The sequence below is a fragment of the Columba livia genome, chromosome 1 (assembly GCF_036013475.1).
Source record: "Columba livia isolate bColLiv1 breed racing homer chromosome 1, bColLiv1.pat.W.v2, whole genome shotgun sequence".
Classification (NCBI taxonomy): domain Eukaryota; kingdom Metazoa; phylum Chordata; class Aves; order Columbiformes; family Columbidae; genus Columba; species Columba livia.
In genome coordinates, this window is record NC_088602.1 from 191022482 (window position 1) to 191047723 (window position 25242).

At 38.4% G+C, this 25242-nt stretch overlaps 1 long non-coding RNA gene across 3 annotated transcripts in view; it reads left to right on the forward strand.

The window, feature by feature from the left end:
• Positions 1 to 25242, forward strand: part of LOC110364684 (uncharacterized) — a 124461-nt gene that overhangs the window by 34873 nt on the left and 64346 nt on the right. For all 3 annotated transcript variants that reach the window (XR_010469593.1, XR_010469595.1, XR_010469594.1), the window contains exon 2: positions 9703 to 9768. This is a non-coding gene — a long non-coding RNA (uncharacterized LOC110364684). The remainder of the gene's footprint in view (positions 1 to 9702; positions 9769 to 25242) is intronic.

Sequence of the window (25242 nt, forward strand, 5' to 3'; positions counted from 1 at the left end):
GCTCCAGTATCAAGCATTGCATTTACATCTACAACAACAGTAGAATCAGATCGAAATAGTTGTACACGTAACATGGGACACTGAGTCATTGATGAGGTGAAGCAAACTGCAGGACCTGTCTATCAAAATCCTTTATCACGCCTTTCTGTTGAGGATGCTGGAGGAACTCCTGGAAGCATTGGTAGGCAGTTTTCCAATGCTACTACCTGAGCTATTTTACTCCCAGAAGGAATAAAAATTGGTGGATGCAGAGTGTAGGCCAGGATTTGAACAGTTCCTGTAAAATCTGCATCAATTATCCCTGGTATTACTATAAGACCCTTGATACTAGCAGAAGAAGGGCCAATCAATAGGCCTCCGATGAGACGATCTTGTCGAAATAAAGGTCCTTTAGCATTTGTTGGTACTCTATGAACTGCAGTATTGGTCAGTGTTATATCTACTGTTGTCTCCACACCAACTCCGAGGCTTCCTGCGGTGCTTGGCTTGTTGAGGTGAAAGAAACCTGGTTCACGGTTGGTCGCTGATTGTAATACAGGTTCGGAGATGTTCTTTGTGTCCTCGCACGCACTCCATTCGCGCTCACTTGACCGTTTCCTGATCTCTGGCAAGTTTTTGTAGCGTGATTGTTAGACTGGCATTTGTCACACCAAACTGCTGCAGTACAATTTGTTCAGACGTGTTCTTTACTTCCACAGCGATAACAGGAATTGTATGATGGTTTATATAATTTATTTGTAGATCGCTGAACTGCTGCTACAACTCGCAAGTCAAGTTGTTCAAGCTTGCTGGTAATCTCTTGCAGCAACTGCTCTACTACTTGGGGTGAGCCCAATGATGTAGAAGGACGCTCACAAGAAACTTCCACGGGTGTTTGTGGAGGCACGTGTTGGGGCAGCCCCGGCCCGGCTGATGCAATGGTCTTAGAGAGGGGCGTCTCCGGCTCAGGGCAGGGCAGAGGTGGGGCTGTAGGTGGAGGGCTGCACTCAGGGCCTCCGGCATCTGCACAGTCCCCTCGTTGCATTTCCGGTTTCTTGTCACATTGCCCCAGGGACTCAGACGGCAAAACTTCTGGTTCTTTGTTTACGGACGGCAAAGTTTCCAACTCCCGCCGCAGATCGGATTGCGAGAGTATTGGCTGAGCCGGGACCCCCCGGCCACCCTGAACGGCAGGCAGACCCCACAGAGTAGCCCACAGGCCCCTCTTCTCTTTTGGCCGACAAGTTTTATCAGTCCAGGTTTGTTCTGGGACAAGAGCTCTCGTGGCTCTCAGGGCAGCGCTTTGTTGGGACTTCATTACTTCTAATGATTCTAATACGTTTCTCCACAATTCTCTCAGAGCTTTAATTTCTTTGTCATCTTCCCCTCTGATAGTCTTATCCCACATGGTATCCCACTCCGTTGGGGAAAACGAAAGTGGAATTTCTCCAGAGTGTCCCCAGAGATAAAAAAATCAATGTGATTAGGTTTTCCTGTGACGATTCGATACCTCTCTTAGAGAGTATACTCGTCGACAGTGCCGTTATTGCCTCGAGCTCCAAATTTTTGTGCTTTTAGGCAAACGGTCTTTTCGGTAGAAGGCGAGTGGCCAGCTCGTCTGGTGCTTGTCTCTTGATACCGGACAAAGCACACTCTCCTGCAACCCAGCTTGGCTCCGTCTTTAGGAATTCTGCTTACCGCAGTAATTGTGCTCCGTAGTTCCTGCTTTGCTAACCATCCTCTGCTACCATTTGTCGTGAGACGATGTGGAGAATGCAAAATTGCCGGCAGGAATTCTTTGAGCATGACGGGCGGGCCGGCGAGAGTAATGAGTCTAATTCAATATGAATTTAACATCAATACCCTTTATGAACTCTTAACAACACTGAATATCAATGTCCGCGAGACCACGTTTTTCCAACCCTTATATACCCTATACCCAAAAGGCCATGCGGCAAGCACGGGATACGATTGGTTACACTTGCAGTCACTCTTCCCCCCACCACGATGGTGATTAGCTGCAGGGCACTGTCCACACGCTTTTCATGCGCAGCGACCATGGCAGTGCCCCTCCTGCAGCCTGGGTCGAGGGCAGACCAGCTTCTGTTTACTTCCGTATGGTCCTAGTGCACCACAGCCACCCCAAGCCCTGGCTTGTTCACAGCATACGGCCCAAAAACTCTTCACAGTCCACCACTTCCATGAGGACATTATTCCAATGCCTGATTGTTCTCATTGTGAAAAAATTTCCTTTTATGTCCAATCAGAATCTCCCCAGGAATAACTTGTACTCATATTTGTACTCAAGGGCAAGAAATACATATGCCCATGCTTACAGCAGGGCTAGGGAGTAAGTATGGACACTGAAAAATAGCGTAATAGTATATCTCAAAAATCTCCCTCTCTTTTTTTAAAATGAGTGAACTCTTTATCATCAAGTTAAGTGTGACTAGTAAGACTTATGTTCAGCTGGAACTAACCCTTGTTTTGTTAGCAAAACAAGCCATGTCTGCTTAAAGAATTTAAAAGATAGATGCTCCATAACTCTCTATTTTGGCACTTAAATTTGAAAAGAAATTCAATATATAGAAGAGTAATAGATGATTTTGTGTGTGGTGTAGTTTAATATTTATGCAGCTTGAAGATGATTCTATTTTTTTAATGTATAGGCCTTTTCAGTGTGGCTACACATTACTCAGAACTGTGCATGTTTTGCTGTCACTTATAATAGCTTCTGGTTGTCTATCCTGGAGAAGAATAATCAAGACTATTTATGGATGCTTGGAATAAATCTATATAAATTATTCCTGAGTGTAAGAGGTTATGGGCATGGCCAGAAGAAAAAAAAAAGAAAAAACAAAGCAAAACCAAACCAAAACAAAAAATACTTTGCAAGGGAAGTGAAGAAGGGTGGGAAAGTTTTACTGCATTCCTTAAACTATGAAAACAACTATATATTTGTCACATGTAGTGTGGTAAAAATATTTAGTGCTGTATGGACTATACATTGAATTCAGAGTTTTCATAGAAGGCAGATGTATATTAAGCAAAACAGATATGGCAGTTATTTTAAAAAGGGAAAAAAACATGCTGATAAATGTGCAGTATGCTCCATGGGAGTACATTGGTGCCATTGTTCTTGCATCCCACCTCTCTTCCCAGCTCTCTTCACAAGGTTACGTGGATGACCGTCTTATAAGAGATGCAGAGTTTCATTTATGTGGAAGTAAGTGAATAATTCAATTTACTTGACACATCTAGCCCCTTAACCACTTTAGCTTTTCACTGGCACATCGTGATTCCTATTAATTTATTTTTTAAAATTTAAATGGCTTTTTCCATACCCCTATCAGGATAATGTTCTAACTTCGCAGAGAAGGTTGTTTGCTACAAGTGTTAAGTATGTAATGTTAGAAATCCAAGCATGTATTATGTTGTTTCCCTTTTGTGAACAGAATTAAATGAAGAGATACAGTGAATTTTATTGCCAATGACTGGCAGGTTTTTAGTGAGAAATAAAATAAATATAATTTAGAAATCTTCAATTCATAGACTGTTTTACACAATGTACATTTTTAATTGGTAAAGTCAGTGGAAGAGGTTGTATATATATAATTATTTTCTTTTCCTTTACTTTTAAAATTCTAATCATTCTTGTATTTGTCTTTTCCCTCTTGGGGATGTGTACTTTCTCTTTTGTACAAGCTACAAATACTTTAAGACTGAGAGTCAATTTTCCTCCCATTTTCAAGTTTCATTTGTATCTTCAGTATTCATCACAGGAATACTGATATCCTATTCTTGGAGTAGGTTTTTTTTTGTTTTTTTTTTTAAGAGATTAATTTATGTAAGCATATATCCTCAGATTAGAAGAATTTTTCAAAATCATCAATTTCTGGGCTACCTTTCCCAAGAATAGTGGGTTTTGCTGGAAAGCTGAGACTAGAAGGTAACACAAAAAAAGAGGTGGAGGAATGTGAGAATGGAGGACAGAAGGTGTTGTCAAGGGAAAACAGCTGTTCCATGAGGCTTCAAAGGAAACTTGAGAAGCCTGGCAGATGTGCTACACTTGTAGAAATTCAGAAAGCCCTCCGTGGACTGAAATACACAGCACTCACCTATTCAATAAGGTCAGACTGCCACTCTGAATGTTTTCCAGTCTTTTGGATAAGACTCAAGACACGAAGATCCACCCTTCTTCCCCAATCATGCTGTTTTATTCCATAATGTTTTGGCATGTCACAGTCTCAGCCCATAGTTACACCTCAAAAGAAAAGTGAGGGCTGAGAGATGCACGGCTACATGTTCCAAAATACAAGTACTCTTCTGTTTGCTTTGTTTGTTTTTTTGACTAGTGTAGTAGGGCTTAAATGACAAGTTATAGTACTATTCTCCTCTTTTGTTATCTTAAAATAAAGTTGTCTCTTTTTGTCCATGAACAATACAAGTGACTTTTGCACTGCTGCACTATTGCTAGTATTCTAGTTTCTTTAAGTATTGAAGGCTCCTGTGCTTCTGTAAAACCTGAGATGTTTATATTTTGGAGGTGATTTCTAAACCACAGAATTAAAATGTTGTCATCAATCTAATCCAGCAGTTCAAAAAGAGAACTGTTGTTATATATGTAGTGTGAGCATTCTTTTTGATTATTAGCTTGAATTTTTGAGTCAAAACTCAGTTCCCTGCTCATAATAGATTTGCTGCGTGATTCTGGGCAAGACACTTCCTTCCCTGTCCTATGTAAAACAGAGGTAGTTCTATCAACTTTTTTTTGCAAAGCACTTTAGCTCTTCTGTGAAATCTGTGAAATTGAGAAGAGGTGAGAAGTACTATTTTTATTTTTTTATTCACCTTTTTTTTTTTTTTTTCCTTAAGACAGGCTTTAATTCCAAACATACTCTTCTGAGTATATTAATAGTCGACAGCTGGCCAACAGACATAAATTACTATCACTTGAAATACTGGGTTAACTGATCTACTGATCAAATGAATTTGTAGAACAAGAAATTCAATAGGCAAGTTTCAGTGACTAAGGTTCTCACAAAGCAAAATAAGGAAATGGTGTTTAGGGAGAGAGGAGCGGTTAACTCCCTTTCTGGAGAGAGTTGGGAACGTATTCTTTCTTTTCTTTTGCAAACATCATCCCTTGTGCCGACATGGAACAGCTAAATATTTCCCCTCATTTGTGGCAGTTTGTAAAACCGTTCACACTGTCAATCTTCACAGCAAATACTCTGTATCCTAAAAGCCCATTTACTGTGTGATAATGACATTTATTCCATCTCTGAAACTTTTCTCACAGGTTAGCTACTTCCCCAGGAGCTCTTTATTCTATATTTCTGTGTACCATTTCCTGTAATTTTCTCTACTTCATGTTCTCCCATTTGTGACATTCCCTCAGAACAGGTAGTCACATTCCTCAGAGTCTGACTTTAGCTTGCTGTACACCAGATCCCAAGAGCCAAATTTACGTCTTGCATATTCTCTTCTCATTTGTGGGAAGACAGTTCTTGCTGAGGAATTTACTGAAATACTTTGACATCTCTGCATAAAAATAAAGATCTGTGTTTGGACAGTTATAAAAATAAGTTTCTTTCATAAAGAGCTATGTGTATTGAAGTTATAAGGATGGGGTTTGTATTTAATAACAGAGTGAACTAGGAAAAAAATAGAATTTTGTCACATAGAGATTTACACACATAGAATATTTTAATTTGATTTTGTTCTATCAACATTTTTCAGTAAAAATTACTTACCACAGTAGTTCAAGGATTGTCATGTATTGCAGAGTAGAAACTGATGATAAGGTTCCAGCACATAGTTGCTTCCTGCTGATATGTGTATTTTTTTCCAGTCAAGAAAAAAAATGTTTTTATTCATATCTGAAAACAAACCTTTTTTTTTTTTTTTAAAGCTTTTGTGTTTTTATAAAAATATGCTGAGCTTGTTGAGTTGTCTTTCCAAACATAGGTATACTCAGAAGTGATTGCAGACAGGCAAGCTGGAGAAGGATTGAAATGGTTGTGTTAAATTTAGAAACAGGCTCCCATTTTTAAAACTTCTGTTCTGCCCATGTTTATTCTGGAGTAATAAAATTATCACCAGCTTGTGGCAATTATAAATATGTAACTACACAATATTATTTCTATGTAAAGTAGTATCTACATCAGAGTAATATATACAGTGTGTATCTATACTTGTACAATAGCTTGAAATGAAGGTAGGTTAGATGCTAAGATGTAATGGCTCATGGTCAGAATACCTAACAATAAAATACCATTTCATTTTGTGGAAAAGAAATGTCTCACTTGACCAGTGTGTGTGAGGGGATGTGGATATATGGGGGTATGTGGTGGTGGATGTTCAATTTTGTTCTGATGGGTTATTAGGTTTGCTCTGATTATCTTCCTAGTCAACTAAGTTCTGTCTTTGTATCAATATGCCTCTAGACAAAGAATAGCAGTTTATTTTATTTTCAGTCTTTGGACATGTCACATGTCACATATAGCTACAGCTACAGCTCTTCTATGCATTCTGCCAGCTCTAACAGTTAGTTTGCTGTCTATCAGGTATGATTTTCTCTGTGAAGCTCTAGGAGTTATGCAGTCCTTTATGCTTCCACTTTTCTCAAAGGGGCTCTGGAGCAGGGAAAGGTGCTAAATTCAGGCAGCATTTCATGGAAAGAAAAGGAGGCACAGCACCAGTGTCCCTGAAAGGTGTGCAGCGTTCTTCTTTCTGAATCCTTTTGCAGTACCGCATGCAAAACCGTGACCTTTCCAAGGCAACCTCATGCAAGGCTCAATACTTCGGTTCTGAGATTTACATGTCCTTGAGGATGATGGATACCAGCAACAAACATCGCAAGGGCCCTGGATGCTGAGATAGCCTGGGGTGAGGTGATGAAATTTTATACGGGACTTCAAGATAGGGCCCAGGGAGTCAGTGCTAGGTCCATGAATGTCTCAAGCAGCCTGAGGCCAGGACAGGCACGGCATCACAGGCCATGACCATGGCCAGGCACAGGCATAGGCATGGCTGTGATGGAGCAGGAGCTGTAGCTCAGGCAGTGACTGAACAGCAAGAGATTCAACTTAAAAGAGTTTCTGAGCACAGGAGAGAAGATATTCTGTTGAGACTTCTTCCAGGTCTTTTTCACAACAGCTCTTCTTAGCCAGCAAACTTACTAGAAGTGGAGTGTAATGCCCTCAGAATCCTAAAATGTAGTGTGATACATTGTGTGTTCCCAGTGTCTGACAGTGATTGCTGTGACTGCTTTGTATTTCTTTCATTTGCAGTCATATGTAAAAGGGAAATACCACTCTTGATGCAACCAGGGTGCTACTCAGCCCTGGCCTGCAGACCAAAATGCAAAGCACATTTGTCATGTCCGAGAAAAGGGTGAATCAATGAGAGCAGATCTCAGGTGGACTGTTCAGACTGGGTGGCATTGCAAGATACTGGAAAAAACCCTGAGGGATTGTTCAAAGCTTATTATGGGTTGTTTTTTCAGGGGGGAGGAATTAAAGGCGAAGAAAGAGACAGATCGAGTTGATTAGTGGAGGATCAGACATGGAAAAGTAGAAAGATAAGAGACTAAAAAGGTCTAGATGTGTGTAAACATGGCTTGTCAACACATTTGCTTTACCATGTCTCATGCCTGATCATTGTCCTGTCTTCTCAGTAAACTCCATTTCTGTTTTCCTGAGTGAAAGGTTTTCTGTTTCATGTGCATCTTTAGTAATGGAGGTTTAGTTACCAGCAATTGTAGTTAGACCAGGTATTGAATGGTTGCAAGTCCAGGTCAGATATGTGTGTGTCTGTGAGGAGGACGTCACATTTGTTGAATCAGTTGTGTATATCATATAAAACAGTCATATGATTATTTCACTGAGTACTTTTTCCAAAACTTCGAAACCTCAATACTTTAAGGCTTCTGTCAGCAGATGCATCCTCATTTTCTCCCTCTATCCTAGTAATCTTTCACCTCATAAAATGAAAATAGATTAAATTTTTGCAGATTATAATACATCTATTTTTTCAAACTTACGTTAGAAAAAACATAAAGTCAGTTTGAGAAGGATAATTCAAATCTGCTATTAAAATTATTCATGTTTTCAATATCCAAATAGAAGTGGCATCTGTTGTACTGCTTATTTTATTTTTAGATATCACCCAAGATGAATGAAACATTTCCTCTACTACCAAAGAAAAATAACCTATCTTGGGAGCTAAAAAAAATAACAAGAAGAAGGTCACATGAGGACATATCTGTCCTATTTAAAATATTTTATCAGAAATGAATGTGTTTTCTTTTGTTTTGGCATATATGAAGAATGTAACTGTTGCACAGCCTGTGAGGTGCCTTGATTCCAGTTAGAAGGATATAGCTTCTTTTGGGGGGCTTGGTCCCAAGAATGAGCATCCAGCTACAGGGCATAAACCAATTTATTCTCCATTTTTCTTCCATGGAAATATGCTTTGAATGGGTCAACTTCTGAGTGGGACCATAGCAGGCTATTGGCAGAGAACTCAAAGTCAGTGCAATGGGTTGCTCAAACTGGTCATTGCATAAATAACATCACAGAATCACAGAATGTTAGGGATTGGAAGGGACCTCAAAAGATCATCTTGTCCAATCCCCCTGTCGGAGCAGGAACACCCAGGTGAGGTTACACAGGAAGGTGTCCAGGCAGGTCTTGAATGCTTCCAGAGTAGGAGACTCCACAACCCCCCTGGGCAGCCTGTTCCAGTGCTCTGTCACCCTCACTGAGAAGAAGTTCCTTCTCAAATTTAAGTGGAACCTTTTGTGTTCCAGTTTGTACCCATTACCCCTTGTACTATCATTGGTTGTCACTGCTACCATATAAAATTCTTATAGTCTCCACCAAAGCCTGTTGTTTCTAAATCAAATGTGATTTATTTGCTCACATTTTTCAGTCATCTCCAACCATATAGCTTTTACACATCACAAAATATAAGCTGCTAGAGCAGCATTATCATAGAGCTTTTTAATATTCAAAATTACTTGATAAGGTATTTCTATTGGTAGAAAGATTTTTTTTTTCCTTATTTTTTTTTGAAGGAAAAGAAAAAAAAAGTAAATTCTGAATTTTTTGGTGGTACTAGAGGGCAAACAAGAAGCCTTTTGAACCTCTAATGTTATTTTTAGGGTCTGGATTTCTTCTGCTTAGTGTATAATAATACTGAATGTGAACTTATGCTTAGTAAGAGGTGCTTCAGAGAAAACTATTGTCATGATGGCATGCTTTTATATGAAGATTCTTTGCTGTGAGAAAACGCTGTAACAACATTTTTAAGCTATCACCAGCTAAGTAAGTGTTACTCTGCATTGCTCACAACAGAAAAGAAAAAGGGCTGCTCATCTAACATATCCTACTGCAAAATGACAGTTGGAGAAACAGCTGAGCATGAGAGAGGAAACCTTGAATCTAATCTTCCATATTCAAAATATGGAAAAGAGTGCCTATATCTCAGATGGGATGAATTAACTTACTCTCACTTCTTCTCAGACCACAGGTCAAGGAAAGGTATCAAAAGTTCTCCTTACAGCTCGTCTTTCAGTGGCATAAATTGCATTCAGATAAGCATATTACAGTTTCTCAACTCTAGCCCTCTGAGGCTGGAAGCTGCTCAGTATCAGAAAACTCATACTCCTTTAGATAAATGTAGAACACTACTTTTTTTGGTTTTCATTTCTTTAAGGAAGAAATAAAGAGAAGGAAGGTTGGAGGGAAAACAGTGATGGAAGGATGGAAAAAGCCTTAAGAGGTGAGAGACATATTGAAATATGAAACTATTCTCTCTCTGTTTCCAGGAAGACATGAGAAACATAAACATGATACTGCTTTTTAATTGGACTTTCAATCCTTTCTAAGTGCTCAGTTATGACTATGGGAATTTGTGGTTTTGTGAGGAATTAATCACCAGGTGTCCGTGCTCAAAACCTTTTCAGTTTGTAGAAGATGATTTTTAAATTATTTTCCTTATTCTTTGCTGTTCCTCCTCATGCCTACATATACATAAGCCATCCTCATGTAATAGCTGAAGTATGGAATAGTATATATCCTGAGAAAGCTTGATTGTTTCTCTTCATGTTGGTACATGGCTACACCAGTTCTTTTGTATTCTTGCTTAATTGTCTTGCCTTTAGCACTATATGGTAAGCTAGAGTTAGTATATCATCTCTTCTTTATCACATTTCAATTGCAAAAAGAAATCATGCACACTTTTAATTATACAACAATGTTACACATTTTTCTTGCCTGCTTAAACTCTTCTTTTATTCGTGTACATTAACTATAATTAGGGTACTGGCTCCTCATACCAAAATATCACAAAATTATGGTTAGTATTTAATAATGTATAAATAATCTTTTCAGCAGACACAGTGTATCAAAACACAAATCCATGTGATACTCGAGTACTTCTTGCAGCAGGGGTAAGTATTTGTATCACAGGAGTCTTATTCATTTGGTTTCCATAGAAACCTTTTACAACTGAGTGTTATTTCATTATTAATAGATTCTACATGTGTTTTGTTTTGCTATTTTGGGTCAGTTTTGTGGTTCCTGTATGGGTTTCCTTTTTATCTCGGTTGCCTTAAAAAGTAGGTCTATAGTTCTCTCAAAGTCTCCCGCTATATTACTTCACAGAAGAAAACCATCTTACCTTACCAGAAGATCTAAAACACTGACTCAACAGTCCTCTTGAAGCTGGATAGGCTACTTCTCCAGCCCAGATTTGATGGAGTGTCAGGGCAAAGTAACTTCATAAACAACGTGTCCTATTGTTCTGTTTTCCTACCTGCTCTTCCTCTCTGGTTCTGTCATCTGAATATATATATATATATATATATATTCTGATGTGTGTGAGTGTTTATGCACATATGTTAAAAGATTCAGTTGGAGATGCACTGAGGAAAACTGGCATGAAAAATTCCAAGTGTTTGGTTTCAATTTTCTGTGACTAGTTCCTCTTATTTACTTTTAGCTTTTCTTGCGCATGGAATAGTTACTTAATTTTGAATTCATAAATAAAATTCCATTCTTGGGAACATTGGGTCCTTCCAATAGCTAATTTGAGCTAATCTGACTCATCAAGGGAAAGTATTATTTCTCAGTTAGAATATAGCCTTTTCTCAGTTTCTGAGAGAAATACCTTTATAACATCAACTAACTATGCATTATTACTTGACATTGTCTATAGCTGGGTAAAGGGGGTAGTCTGCACCCTGGAGCAGTGTATGACCCAGCTCCACACAGCTGAATTAGTAGGATGTAGAACACTTGTAACTTGGTGAAACACGTCTCCTGCATTAAAAAAATAGTTAAACTAATGTTGATTGCAAAACGGAAATATACAGGCTAGGCAAAAATTGCTCCGTCCACTGTTACAGTCCAATGGCCAAAATACTATGTAGCTTATGATAGCTGTTGATTAAGAAAGTATTTTTAAAAATCTATTTATACCCAAGTTATGTTCCAAGGAATAGTTTGACAATATACAGAGAAAGATGTCATCTCCTGGATGACCTCCAAGCTGTTACAAATACTGTAAAAATCTTCAGGAGATTCAGCGAATGAGTTCAGATAAGCATCCAAATACCTAAGCTTACTGAACCTTTTAAGGCTTTCCCTAGAACTTCCTGAGAATTTCCTTTTCTCTGTCTGTGCTTTGTCATCTTTTGGTTTTTATTTTGTCTTTGTAACACATGTTTCTTGACTGGCCTTTTAACCTTAACTATTGGAAAAATCTCTGCTCCTGCCTCTGTGCTTTTCTTCCAAGTGGTTTCTTATTTCAAGTGTTTGTCCTTTACTTCTCTTCCTCACTTTTTTTTTTTTTCCTTTTATTGAGTTATAACATGAAAATATACACAGGCCCTGAATTTTACCCTCCTATTAGTGAACAAACTAAACATCAGCAAAAGATTTGGTTCAGGAGTCTGCAGGTGGTACTTGTATGTAATGATTCAGATTAAAGCTATTTAAAATATGATTTATTTGCCAAAATAAAAGAGCACTTGGAGAAATATATTTAAAATAAGAGACCCATACCTGAGCTCGTTTTTTACCCTCAAATTCACGGTCTCCTCAGAATCACATTATGTCTGTGTGCTGTAGCTATCACTCTAACCAGCTTGTAGACATTAAAAATTTCACTTCCTCTTTGCCAAAACAAAATTAGGGTTTTTTTAACAAGTAAATGTTTTGTCTTGTTAGAAGATTCATGCTGTGAAGCTTGGGGAAAAGAATTCCTGCCTTTAGGTAACTACAAATTTTGGTTTTATGTTTGAGAGAATGTTCCTTATCTGCCTTACTGTTTTACTATTCCTGCTTGACTTCTGTAACAGTTTAATCTCACTTTATGCTTTCATGTAGGGTAATATCACATAGGTACTCTGAGAATCTTATGACACTGGTAAAAACTGATGGAAAAATTACTCCTTTCTCTACAACATCCTCATGTAGTGAAGCTGGTTTTGGATAGGCAGTGGTGTTCGGCCATTCCAGTGGGATTAGAAAATTTTTTTTTTAATCTGAAGAATTTTTACAACCTCCTTATACGGTTTATTTACATTCTGACTTCACATCGCCCTTTGGCTGCATGTGGTGTACGGACTTTTCTTCCAGATAACAATCATCTCCTTCATTCCTGATGAGAAAGAACAGTAGAACTGTAAATTGTCATTTATAATAGTTTCTACCATCTATTTCTAAACAATTTTAAAGAACTGAGAAAATTAGTTTTATTTTTTATTACAATCATGCCTTTCCAGAAAAAAAAAAAAAAAATATAGAGGAAAATAGACAGTCTCAATTTTATTCTTCCTTATGTTATAGGATAATTGGAATCAGGTTTTAGATTATCTGTAAATAGAAATTAGAATTCTTTAGGACTCTTCCTCAAACAGAGTGCAGTTATATATTTTTGACAGCTGTAGTGAAACAAGGTTGAAAAGCAATGATGTTTAGTGTTCAGCTCCTCCTCCGAGGTGTGGATCTGTGTGTGGGCCACTGAGTCTGCCCTCAATGGCTTTAAAGGCAGACACAGTATAACATACATGGTTTGGAAATTAAGATTGTTTAAACCCATCTAAACTGATATCCCAGAAAAATATGTTTCCTATGGAGCCCTTGAGCTTATAAATAGGCTTACTTTGGATTCTCTGGAAAGTTTGAATTCTATTTTGATTGAGTTGGCTAATTTTTTCCTTCACATAACAGCTAATACTTTAATAAAGGCACAAAGTAAATGCCTCTAACTTTTGAAATTTAGAGGTGGTGTAGTGTCATCCATTCAAAAGAGTGTCATCTGTTTGTTGTGCCATTATTTGAATAAAAATGATTCAGATATTTACAGTAGAGAAGTGACATGGCCTTGAAAGATGATAATGTTTCTACTGAAAAGGCGAATATTCCCCTATCACTCACTGATCAATTCATCCACACATAATCACAGACTATATTAAAAGCTTCTAGCAGACTTTAACGTATTCACCCTCTCCCTTTTAATAAATGTATTAGAGGTAAGATTCTTAGTTTTTGCTTAACTGGGATGAGACTTGTCTAGATAAGACATACAGGAGTGGTTTCATCTCATCTATCATCAGCAACCTAAAAGTTTGACATCTAATCTGCACAATTTGTCTAGGTTTCCTCTATAGCTAAGAGCTAAAAAAAAGAATCTTCAGAGAGCAATTTTTCTTGGATAAAATTTGTCTCAGGTGAGCAGGTGAGATTGCCTTCTGGGCATACTGATTTATGTTTGTGGGTTTTCTCTCTTTCTTTCTCTCTCTCTTTCTTTCTCTCTCTCTTTCTTTCTCTCTCTACTTCTTTTCTTTTCTTTTCTTTTCTTTTCTTTTCTTTTCTTTTCTTTTCTTTTCTTTTCTTTTCTTTTCTTTTCTTTTCTTTTCTTTTCTTTTCTTTTCTTTTCTTTTCTTTTCTTTTCTTTTCGCTTTGCTTTCTTTTCTTTCTTCTTTCCCTGTTCTATTTTACGGAGGGAGTATATATGAACAAATTAAACTAGACATACAACTTTAAGCTAACTGAAACTACATTATATTAATCTTAGGCAAGTGTCTTAAATTAACTTTGGTATCTACACTAGACAGTTTCTGCATGTGTTAAAACCACAAGATTCCTGTCTTCTTCAAATTAATCTCTTCACTTTCAATCACACTCTTATGTAAACATATTTCAATCCAAATCTGTTCCTAATCATGATGAATACAGATCCTGGCTTTGTATGTCTCTGTTGCTAACCTACGTTGTTTTTAAGACAGAACAGAATAAAGATGTATGATTCTTATGAGATCTCGCCAGTTATTTTTAATGCTCTGCCTGGAGGGATGGAGTTCTCCATGCTGCTATAATGCAGGAGCATTTGGGTGGGAGTCATCTCACGTGGCCCATTCAGAAGCACAGAAATTCTTCCTCTAACTGTCCCAAGACAACAGAAAATGTTCTGATGGTGAACTTCAGTTTAAGAAGTTTGGTTTTAGATTTGAAAGTAGAAGGCTTGATATTATCACCTACATGGAGTACCATTTGAATTACAGGGTGTTTCAAAAAGATGGACCCAATTTCAAAGCAGAAAGATTTCAAATTGGGTTCATCTTTCTGAAACAACTTGTATTTTAAAATATATGTATATTGGATTGGTCAGAGAAAGTGTGGGTATCTGTGTTTTTCTGTATTGACAGTGGCAAATACTCCAGAACATCTGAAATTCAGCTAAAGGCCCATGTTTAGGCAATAAAACTGACCCAAGAAGTAATGTGTGATTTAAGTAATCCCTTGGAAACAGTAAGAAACAGTTCACACCTCAGCATTCCCAGTTCAAACTGTTTGGGAAGCACAAGGGAGCAGTCAACCAATAAGGGGAAATATGTTTAAAGGTTTAATTAATGATATTGACAATAACTGCTGGTCATGGCAGCATCATGCTCGGTATGTGTTGTGGCACTCAGTCATCACCCTGCAACCCCATCCATACCAGTGTCCCACCTGCGCTCCTCAGCAGTGTCAGCCCCTGTCAACACCATTACAGTTGTCATGTTTTAGGCAGTTTCTAACATGGTTTGTGGTGGGGTACTTTGCTGATAAGCATATTTACATATAAACTGTTTGGAAACACATCACACTTGTAGGACAGGTAATTCATGGACTGAAACTATACTTGACTGGATAGAGCACAGTAGGATTCCCTTTTGGCAATATTATACATCAAGAACATTCAGCCCAGCTATTTATCCACATGGATGCATAATGAAATACTAGTAGGAAAAATTCTTCAGAGACTTTTTATTTTTCCCCAAAGAGCTAGGCATCAATGTTTTTCAGCTGTTATCTGGAATATATACATATAATGGTAAAAAAAATGCACTCAAATCTATTAAGTAAGAACATGGTTTTGCAGGAGTCTTTTTGTGACCTCATTGACTTTGACATTTAAAGATTTACCTTTTTTTTTTTTCCCCCCAGGTGATTAATTTTTTTGCTTTATGCCACCTGTGTTAATTAAAAATTATCAGAGCTGGTAATGCGACACGTAAATGTGCTTCTATGTAGGAAAACCCTTTCTTAAAGGATATAATATTTGAAAGAAAGGCAGAAGTGAGGAAAACCGGGCGACAATTTGAGCAAAATTAGTGAATTAGATAACCCTTGTCCTGTCCGTTTCCTGAGTCAGGTTACTATGTGGTTCAAGCTGTAGTTTGCCTACAGAGAGTTATGGTCAGCTTAGGAGCCAAAGTAATGTGAAGCAATCAGCCCAAGAACAGTTGAAGGGTTACTGTTGTATATATATGAACACTTTGTGCCATATTAGCTACTCTAATTGATTTGGCATATGTCAGAGATTCAAGAACATGTCTGGTTCTCTCTCCAGCATGTTTTAATGTAAGACACAGTCAGTGTCTTATCAGTTCGCTTTACTTTTAAATACTTAAAAATTCCATCAAAGCTTTCTTCTTACCTCTTAAACTTCCAGACACTTAAAACATACTTAAAACTGCTTAAAGATGAGTAGAACTTCTTTCCTGGCAGAGATTTGAACTTCTTTCTCCAAATATTAACATGAGAGACTGTAAGTGGAGCTGTGGTAACATTTCTTTTGCATTTGCTAGAAGAAATGTCAAAGTTTTTGGATTGACTGAAGCATCAGGAAAAGCTAATGTAGAAACTGCTAGTATAAACAGTAGGAATCAGTATAATGTAGAAGTACATATGTGTTATTAAATTTAAGGGACAATGTTTTACACAATGAATGTATAAGAGACAATGCCCCATCAAAGTTGTCTGTTAAATCCACACTGTAAGTTCCTTACAAGCTTTTATTCTATAAAGAAGGAATCAATAATTGGCAAACATTTGCCTTAGAAAAATGATTCAAATTTTCACTATTTTCATAATTTTTACCTTTTCAGTTTTAGCAAATATGAGAAAATCTGTAAGTGATTCTTAGGTATCTAAATTAGAGGTTTACAACTTCATCACACAGGCAATTACTTTAGTCAGAAAGGTTTATATTCCACTAATGTTCTGGCCAAATAATGGTTTTAATAAACTAAATTTATAAAGAAGGCACAGCCTTTCTTTGCTATATCTTTTGTATTAACCTGACCTGGCCACTAGCTAAATGTCAGAAAACCTGAGGCAGTAATGAAATCTGGCTGCTTGCCAGTACTACTGACTCAACTCACTGCAATTCTAAGTCTTATGTAGAAGCCTATGGCGCAGTGACAGAATTGCTTTCAGCTTGGCAAGAACAGTATAAACAGACCTATGGGCTGAGAATACAAGTGCACAAGAGAATTGTAAACAACTTGACTTCAAGAATCCCAGCTGAATAACATATCATGTTCAGCTGCAGTTACAATGCTAGATCTCATGAATGTAACCTTCACAAAGGATAAAAGCCACAGAGAAGGTTGCATGGTTCACATTTCTTTGTGTATCAAACATACAGGAGGAAAAAAATGTTAGTTTGAAAGCAAATAAAAGAACTCTCCATGCCTCTTACACACACAAAAAAAAGCAAAAAAGCTTATACAAATTCTAAGAATATATACTAGTAAGTAAAATAATTTCCTCTGCAAATCAAAGCAAGTAAAAATTCTAGCTCTGTTCTTGGGCTTATGCCTTTGCTATCTGACCCCAGGGGCTAAAACAGTTTGCCACTTTCTCAAGAATTCAAGGCAGCAAAAGGCAACTAATGATGTGTGTTTTCTTTCTGTTGATGACTGTGGTCATCTGAGAGCATAAACAGAACCAGTTGTACAGTGATACACAGAACAATTTTATTTTAGCAAGCTTAACAGCAATATGATGCATCACCTCTTGATATTGATAATACACTCTCAAAAACATTTCTCAGGCTGTACAGAAGAGTGTCAACTTCTGTTTTGCCTAAACATTAGGAAACTTGTCTGCAAACCATCTTGTGTCTCAGGATCATGTAATAAATCAGCAGGTATAGAAGGAATGATGGATAATGTAATTATCATTTAGGAAAATAACTCCTCTATTGTTTTCCAGTATCAAACTGTAGCTGCTATGGTTGCAAAGATTTCCATTGAAAATATTGAAAACTATTTAATGTGACCTGCCTGCAGATTTAACCATTTAGTAGTGTCTACCTGCAGATAGAGACAGCAACTAGGAGAAACTGCTCAGGCATGCTGGAGCAGGTGGCATCAATATGCAGCCTTTGAGAGAAAATGTATTTGTATCCATGCATGTACGTGTTGTGTACGCATGCATGTCCACCCATATATATTAACAGTTCTGCAACCTTTTTTTGGATGGCCTTCTTGTCTTGTATGCCACGAGCAGTCTGTGGACAGGAGGCTGAGAAACATCATTGTACTGCATCTTTTTTGACATATGATTAGCATATCCTCATTTGTGGTGGAAAATAGTGATGCAGCTAAGAAAGCATTGATCCACTGGATAGATCATGCAGAATTCTGAGAGCAAGTTATATAGTACGACTTCCAGCTTGCTAGGTTTATTTTGTCCCTTAGGCAGTAGTGATATCATTTTAGTCATATATTTGTCATAAAGGATTCATGATTTGTCAGAGTTTTGCTTAGAAACTAGCATTAGAAGCAACCCATATAACTCCGGTAGTCTAGAATCACAGAATAGTTTGCATTGGAAGGGACCTTTAAAGGTCATTTAGCCCAACTGCCCTGCAAGAGCAGGGACATCTTGAACCAGATCAGGCTGCTCAGAGCCCCATCCAGCCTGGCCTTGAATGTTTGCAGGGATGAGGTATCTACCACCTATCTGGGCAATCACTTGGGTCAAAGGTGGACACAGTACTCTATCTGTGGTCTGATGGTCTGACAAGTGTTGAGTAGAGGAGGATAGTCGCTTGCTCAGCTTGCTGTCTGCCATGCTCCAAGATCTTCTCCCACAGCGCTGCTCCCCAGCCCTCAGTACCTCAGTGGTATAATTCATGAGGAGTTTGCATTTTCTTCTGAAGTGATCATGATAAATTAAAAAATCAGTTATGACTTGTCATAAGATGATTGTTAAAGCCAGTTTTGGGATATTATAAATAACACCAATCTATGCAGCAAATTTTTAACACCACGAGTTCAGCAACACAAAAAGATGACTCAGGAGCCTTTGATGACTCATTTACAATTTCTGTAAGCCTTACTGGCAATTGTGTTTAGTAATTAAAAAAATTATATTCTGCTGTATACTCAGTTGGTAAAATATTACACATAATAAGAAATACATTGCTGGGCAAAATGTAGAAACCATAGAGGAAATACTGGTGGTGTTTGTTCTGTTATTCATTTGTAAAGTATCTTTGCTAAATAAGGGTCTCTGATGGTATATAGAAGTAGCATTTTAAGAAGATATTTGCTTTAATTAAAAAACACTTAGCACTGTGCTTGCCATTGCATGGAATTGTATTTGTATGTTTGAAAACAGTTTTGAAATAGTGTCTAGGAAGCAACAGGTTTGTTTTTTTTGTTACTGTGTTTTGTTTTTCATGTGCAGTATTGTAGGATTTGAGGCAAATAATTATTAGAATCAGGGTACTAGAGTAGACTTTTTTTACCCATTTTCTATGGCAGAGATGTGATTTCAGACCATTGAACCAGTTTCGTTTTGCACTTGGCTGAAATACAAAGGAGAAAACCAGCAAAAGGTAATCTGAGTAGGCCCACTTTTAAATTCTTCTTCACATCAGTTTTTATGAAAGTAGAAACAGATGCAAAGGCATTACATATTATCAATCAGTCATAGCACAAACTGCCTAAAATTCATTGTTGAAACCTGAACAGACATAAATGATTTTACCCCCTCCTTTGTTTTTGTCCTTTTTAAGTGCCAAGTGACTGAATATATTAAGAAAAAAATATTTTAGTGGGTACAGGGCTGCTAAGGAAAACTGTGAATTTAGAAATGACATCTTAACCTTTTGCTTTGTTCTGGAAAATAATCAATCTTACTGTGTTACATGTATGATCATGTGAACTTTCATTACATATCAGTTAGCAACATATGTTTAAGGAAATGGAACTAATTAGTCACTTAAGTTTGTTAGGTTTCCAGAAATGTGATTATTAATGCAGAATTTAATTCTAATAGAAGTGCTTTACATTTAATGTTATAACAGTTGTTGCTAATGAAGCATTTCATACCGTGTCTGTCAAATTCAAGACTAGAACTAAAACCATGTTCTCAGATGACCTTCAGGGGTTTAGAACATAATTTTCAAACACATGTATCATAACAGAGATTTCCAAAAAGCCTTTAAAGTAGCATTCCCCCAGGCTTTCACTCAGTGTGCAGGTTAGAAATCAAAGCTGTGTAGTGAACAACACTGCTGCCTGTAGGATCTTTTGCTATAGAAGTTGATGGACACATCGCAGGTGTGGTCAGGAACCAGGCAAAGACTGCCCTGGGTAATATAATTAATAAAATCTTTGGTAAATGGTCTTTGAACACATATAGACTGTATAAGGCTGCATATTTCTGAACATCCAGAACTTCCCAAGGAAAATTAATGAGCATTTTGATCTCTCACTATCTTAGTTCCTTGTCTGTAATACTGATATGTATTGTTTAGTTCAAAAAATTGGGATGAAAGTGTATAAATATTCAGAAACTTCCAAATGTGGCAGTGGTGTTAATGGTGAAAAGCCTGTGAACAAATGGATGCCTTTTACTGAGAAAGGTTCTAATGGCAAGCGGTAAACAGAGCACAGGATTCCGTGAACAACAAGGAAAGAGAAAATATGAAATAGCTGATCACTAAGCAAACACTGTCCATCTTGTGGACTGAGATTTCGGTTTTATAGAAAAGTATTGTGGTAACTAAAATTAAGGATTTGCTATACTGTATATATTTTAGACAGCTGAATTATTTAAGTTTGAAAAGCTTGACTTTGCAATTGCAATTGCATTTTTTCAGCAGTAGTGTGATCCATCTAGTTGTCAGGTGTTGTATTCCTTTAGGAAAATCTGATTAATATATTTTCTGGCTGAAGTTTGTGATAAAGAAGCAGAAATGGATTAGACGTTGGTTTTGTTTTGTTTTGTTTTGTTTTGTTTTTTCCCTAGGTTTAAACTCATAAAGAATCCTAGTGAAGAAATCTGCACCCTGTTTAAAGTTGATAGGAGTTTTATGACTTGCTTCAGTTTGTAAAAAAAATCAAGTTCTGGTAAAAATAATATATTTAAAATATTGTTCAAAATGTGTTAAAGATAATGATACTGGAAACTTTCAGATACCCTTCTTCATCATAGGAGTACAAGAAGAATGACTACTAATTAAAGAAAGGTGAATGTAAGACCCTTAGAGCTCACTGAGGTCAAGAATATTTTGAAAATGTTATTTATATGCATTATAACTATACGCATACACATTTTAAAAAAGAAAATATTAAGTGTAAAGGAGGCTAATCTTTGAACTATGCACAGTTTTTTAAAAATAAAACATGAATTCTAAATCTTTACACAGTATAAACTTCTAATAATTGAAGTTTTTTCTGGTTCCTTTTCATAACTTAATGTCAATGGATTTTTTCAGTTCTCCATCAGATGACAAAAACTGAGCTGATGCTGTTACAGTTTGATCTTGTATACCTTAACCTGCAAAGCATACCTGCCAATACATTAAACTTGTTACAGGTATTGACAGGAATACTTTCATGTTTGATTCTGTCAGAACAAGCAGAAGCCTTTGATTTATGCGTTGGATGTTCACTCAGTCACTCACTCACCATGATTATTTAATTTAATCATGATCTTTTCATGGTTTCCTGTTTGCTTAATTGAGGTCATTATCATTCAATATAACTTACATAAAAATATGATGACATTGGTAATGTTGACAATATTGCAAACAGAAGCATTAAATACTGGATGAAGATATGGAGTGGAAATGGCATGTAATGTATTTAGTGCAGATATACTGGACAAGGTTATCATTTTCAATAATGACAGAAAGCATGAAAAGCCAGAAAAATGCTATGTGTTTTGAAAGAATCACAATAAAATTGTTAAATCTTCATGGAATGTCTTATAGAACTGTTAAAACATTATAGATTCTCATATGAATGATATACAATTTAATGCTGGTAGCTGGCATATACAAAGTGTTTTTAAAATACCCATTGTCCTACACTGCTTCTAATGCCTTCAAGCTTGAAATATGAAAAAAGGAACCGAGCAACAGAAAGGAGGTATTTCATTTGTCAGATCTCCAACAACTGTAAATGCTTCATCATAACTGAGAGCATTTAAATTACTGAAAAGTCAGTGACATGAGCAAGAAAGTAATTTTATATAATATTGGGATGAATGCACTAAACCACCCCTAACCAAAACAGCAGCAGTTTGGTACAGACTCCAAAGGAAATAAAGGCCTGAACTGTAGCTGTGTCAAGAGCTCCTTTAGGAATCATAGAATCATAGAATGCCCTGAGTTGGAAAGAACCCACAAGGATGACCAAGTCCAACTCCTGTCCCTGCACAGGAAAATGCCAAAGTTCACACCATGTGTCTGAGGGTGTTGTCTGGTCTCTTCTTGAACACTGTCAGGCTTGGAGCCATGACACCTCCCTGGGGAGCCTGTTTCAGTGCTCCACCACCCTCTGGGTGAAGAATCTTTTCCTAATGTCCAACCTAAACCTCTTCTGACACATCTTGCTGCCATCCCTGGGGTTCTGTCATTGGTTGCCAGAGAAAAGAGATCAGCACCTGCCCTCCCTCCTCTCCACATGAGGAAGCTGTAGACTGTGATGAGGTCTCCACTCAGTCTCCTCTTCTCCAGGCTGAACAAACAAAGTGACTTCAGCTACTCCTCATATGGCTTCCCCTCCAAACCCTTCACTGACTTCATAGCCCTGTTCTAGAGAGTCTCCAGTAGTTTTATATCCTTTTTATCCTGTGGCACCCAGAACTGCACACTGTGCTCCAGGTGAGGCCGCACCAGTGCAGAGCAGAGAAGGACAATCACTTCCCTTGCCCAGCTGGCAATGCTGTGCTTGATGCACTCTTGGCTGCCAGGGCACACTGTTGGCTCATGTTCAACTTGCCATCAACCAGAACCCCCAGATCCCTCTCTGAAGAGCTGCTTTCTAGCAGGAAGGAGAACTCACAAGGAAGTAGAACGGCACATTGAACATTGATAAGTTGCCGCTGCAAGGGGTCTCGTGCATACCTTTCCCACTGTAAGCAATTTGATTACAAGCCAGCTACTTTATTCCATAAATATTACAGCTTGGGTGAGCCCACTTCAAGCTCTCCTTGCTTGACAAGTGTGGCTGTATGACCATGATCTTTTACTAATCACAGATCGCAGGATAAGCCCAATTTAAGTTTTACAATAATCGTTCAGCTTAAATAAGTACATTTGAAATAGAATCACTTAGAATTATAAGGTTGCATGATTTTTAGTATGCTGTATGCTTAGCATTACATGGCAAGCTAAATTTGGAGAAATCTTAAAGTTTCTGTTGTAAAGTTCCACTCATATTTACCGAACTTGTGTCTACTTGGGCAAAACAAAGCAGCTACAAACTATCAACAACACCTGTGAGATAAGACCTGTTTTGTAACTTATTGAGCAAAACAGGATCCCGTTGAGCAAAATAACACCTTCAAGGCCAACATGAAGCAGCTACAAACTGTCGACGTCTACAGCTTAAACAAGTTAAGGGCCTGTCTCAAGACAGCGAAGGAATACAATGAGAAGCAAGATGACCCCAGACTCAAATATTGCTATCGGACTGAATTATTGTGCAAGGGGCAGGTAAATGGTCTCTAAGGGTATAATTACCCAGGGACTGCTATGCTTGGCTCAGCACGTCTTCGAAGGCACTCAGCTCGAGCTGACCCTGCTGATGTGCTACTCCATTAAATTATTTATTTCTGCAAAGTTAGATGCCTGAGAGTTTGCTTTGAGAGACCTAGGATCCAGACTTTGGAGTCACCTGGCACCAGACTTCTAGAGAGGAGATAAGCAGGTTGAGACTCAGTATGATGAAACTTTGAAATTCTAGCCAAGCTATATTAAGAATTAAGTATGCACGTATGATACTTTGGACATGAACACATAATACCTTACCCATTTTCCCTTACCCTTAGACAACAGTTTGTGTCTTTTAGACATAAAAATCTGAGACAAAGTTTGAATCCAGCCACACTCCTCTGAGAAGGAGTTTAGAAAGTAGGGAGGTTAATTCTGAACCACACAACTCAATAGGAGAACCTCCCTCTACCTTTTTGCATCTTCTGCCCCCATATAAATCACTCTAAAACAATTCTCACAGAATCACAGAATCGACTGGGTTGGAAAAGACCTCAGAGATCACCGATACCAACCCTTGATCCAACTCTAGTCCGTTTACTAGATCATGGCACTAAGTGCCACGTCCAATCTCAATTTAAAAACCTCCAGGGATGGCGAGTCCACCACCTCCCTGGGCAGGCCATTCCAATGCCTGACCACTCTCTCTGTAAATAATTTCTTTCTAATATCCAGCCTAAATTTCCCCTGGCAGAGTCTAAGCCCATGCCCCCTTGTCCTATTGCTAACTGCCTGGGAGAAGAGACCAATCCCCACCTGGCTATAACTTCCCTTCAGGTAGTTATAGAGAGTGATGAGGTCACCTCTAAGCCTCCTCTTCTCTAGACTAAACAACCCCAGCTCCCTCAGCCTCTCCCCATAGGTCTTATGTTCAAGTCCCTTCACCAGTCGCGTTGCCCTTCTCTGGACCCGCTCCAGCACTTCAATGTCTTTCCTGAACTGAGGGGCCCAGAACTGAACACAATACTCCAGGTGTGGCCTCACCAATGCAGAGTACAGGGGAAGGATCACTTCCCTTGTCCTGCTGACCATGCTATTTTTGATACAGGACAGGATACCATTGGCCTTCTTGGCCACCTGGGCACACTGTTGGCTCATGTTGAGCTTCCTGTCAATTAGTACCCCCAGGTCCCTTTCTGTCTGACTGCTCTCCAGCCACTCTGCACCCAGCCTGTAGTGCTGCAGGGGTTGTTGTGACCAAAGTGCAGCACCCGGCACTTGGCCTTATTGAACTTCATCCCATTGGAATCAGCCCATTTTTCCAGTCTATCCAGATCCCTCTGCAGAGCCCTCCTGCCTTCCAGCAGGTCAACACTCCCTCCCAACTTGGTGTCATCAGCAAATTTGCTGATGATGGTCTCAATCCCCTCATCTAAATCGTCAATAAAGATGTTAAATAGGACTGGACCCAACACTGACCCCTGGGGAACACCACTAGTGACTGGCCGCCAGCTGGATGCAGCCCCATTCACCAGCACTCTCTGGGCCCGGCCCTCCAGCCAGTTCTTAACCCAGTGTAGAGTACACTTGTCCAAGCCATGGGCTACCAGCTTTTGCAAGAGTATATTATGGGAGACAGTGTCAAAGGCCTTGCTGAAGTCCAGATAGACCACATCCATGGCTTTCCCCTCATCCACCAGGTGAGTCACCTGATTATAAAAGATCAGGTTGGTCAGACAGGACCTGCCCCTCCTAAACCCATGCTGGCTGGGTCTGATCCCTTGTCCATCCTGAAGGTGCTGTGTGATTCCATTCAGGATGATCTGCTCCATAACCCTGCCAGGCACCGAGGTCAGGCTGACAGGCCTGTAGTTGCCAGGATCAGCTCTGCAGCCCTTTTTGTGGACTGGGGTGACACTGGCCAATTTCCAATCACATGGAACCTCCCCAGTGAGCCAGGAC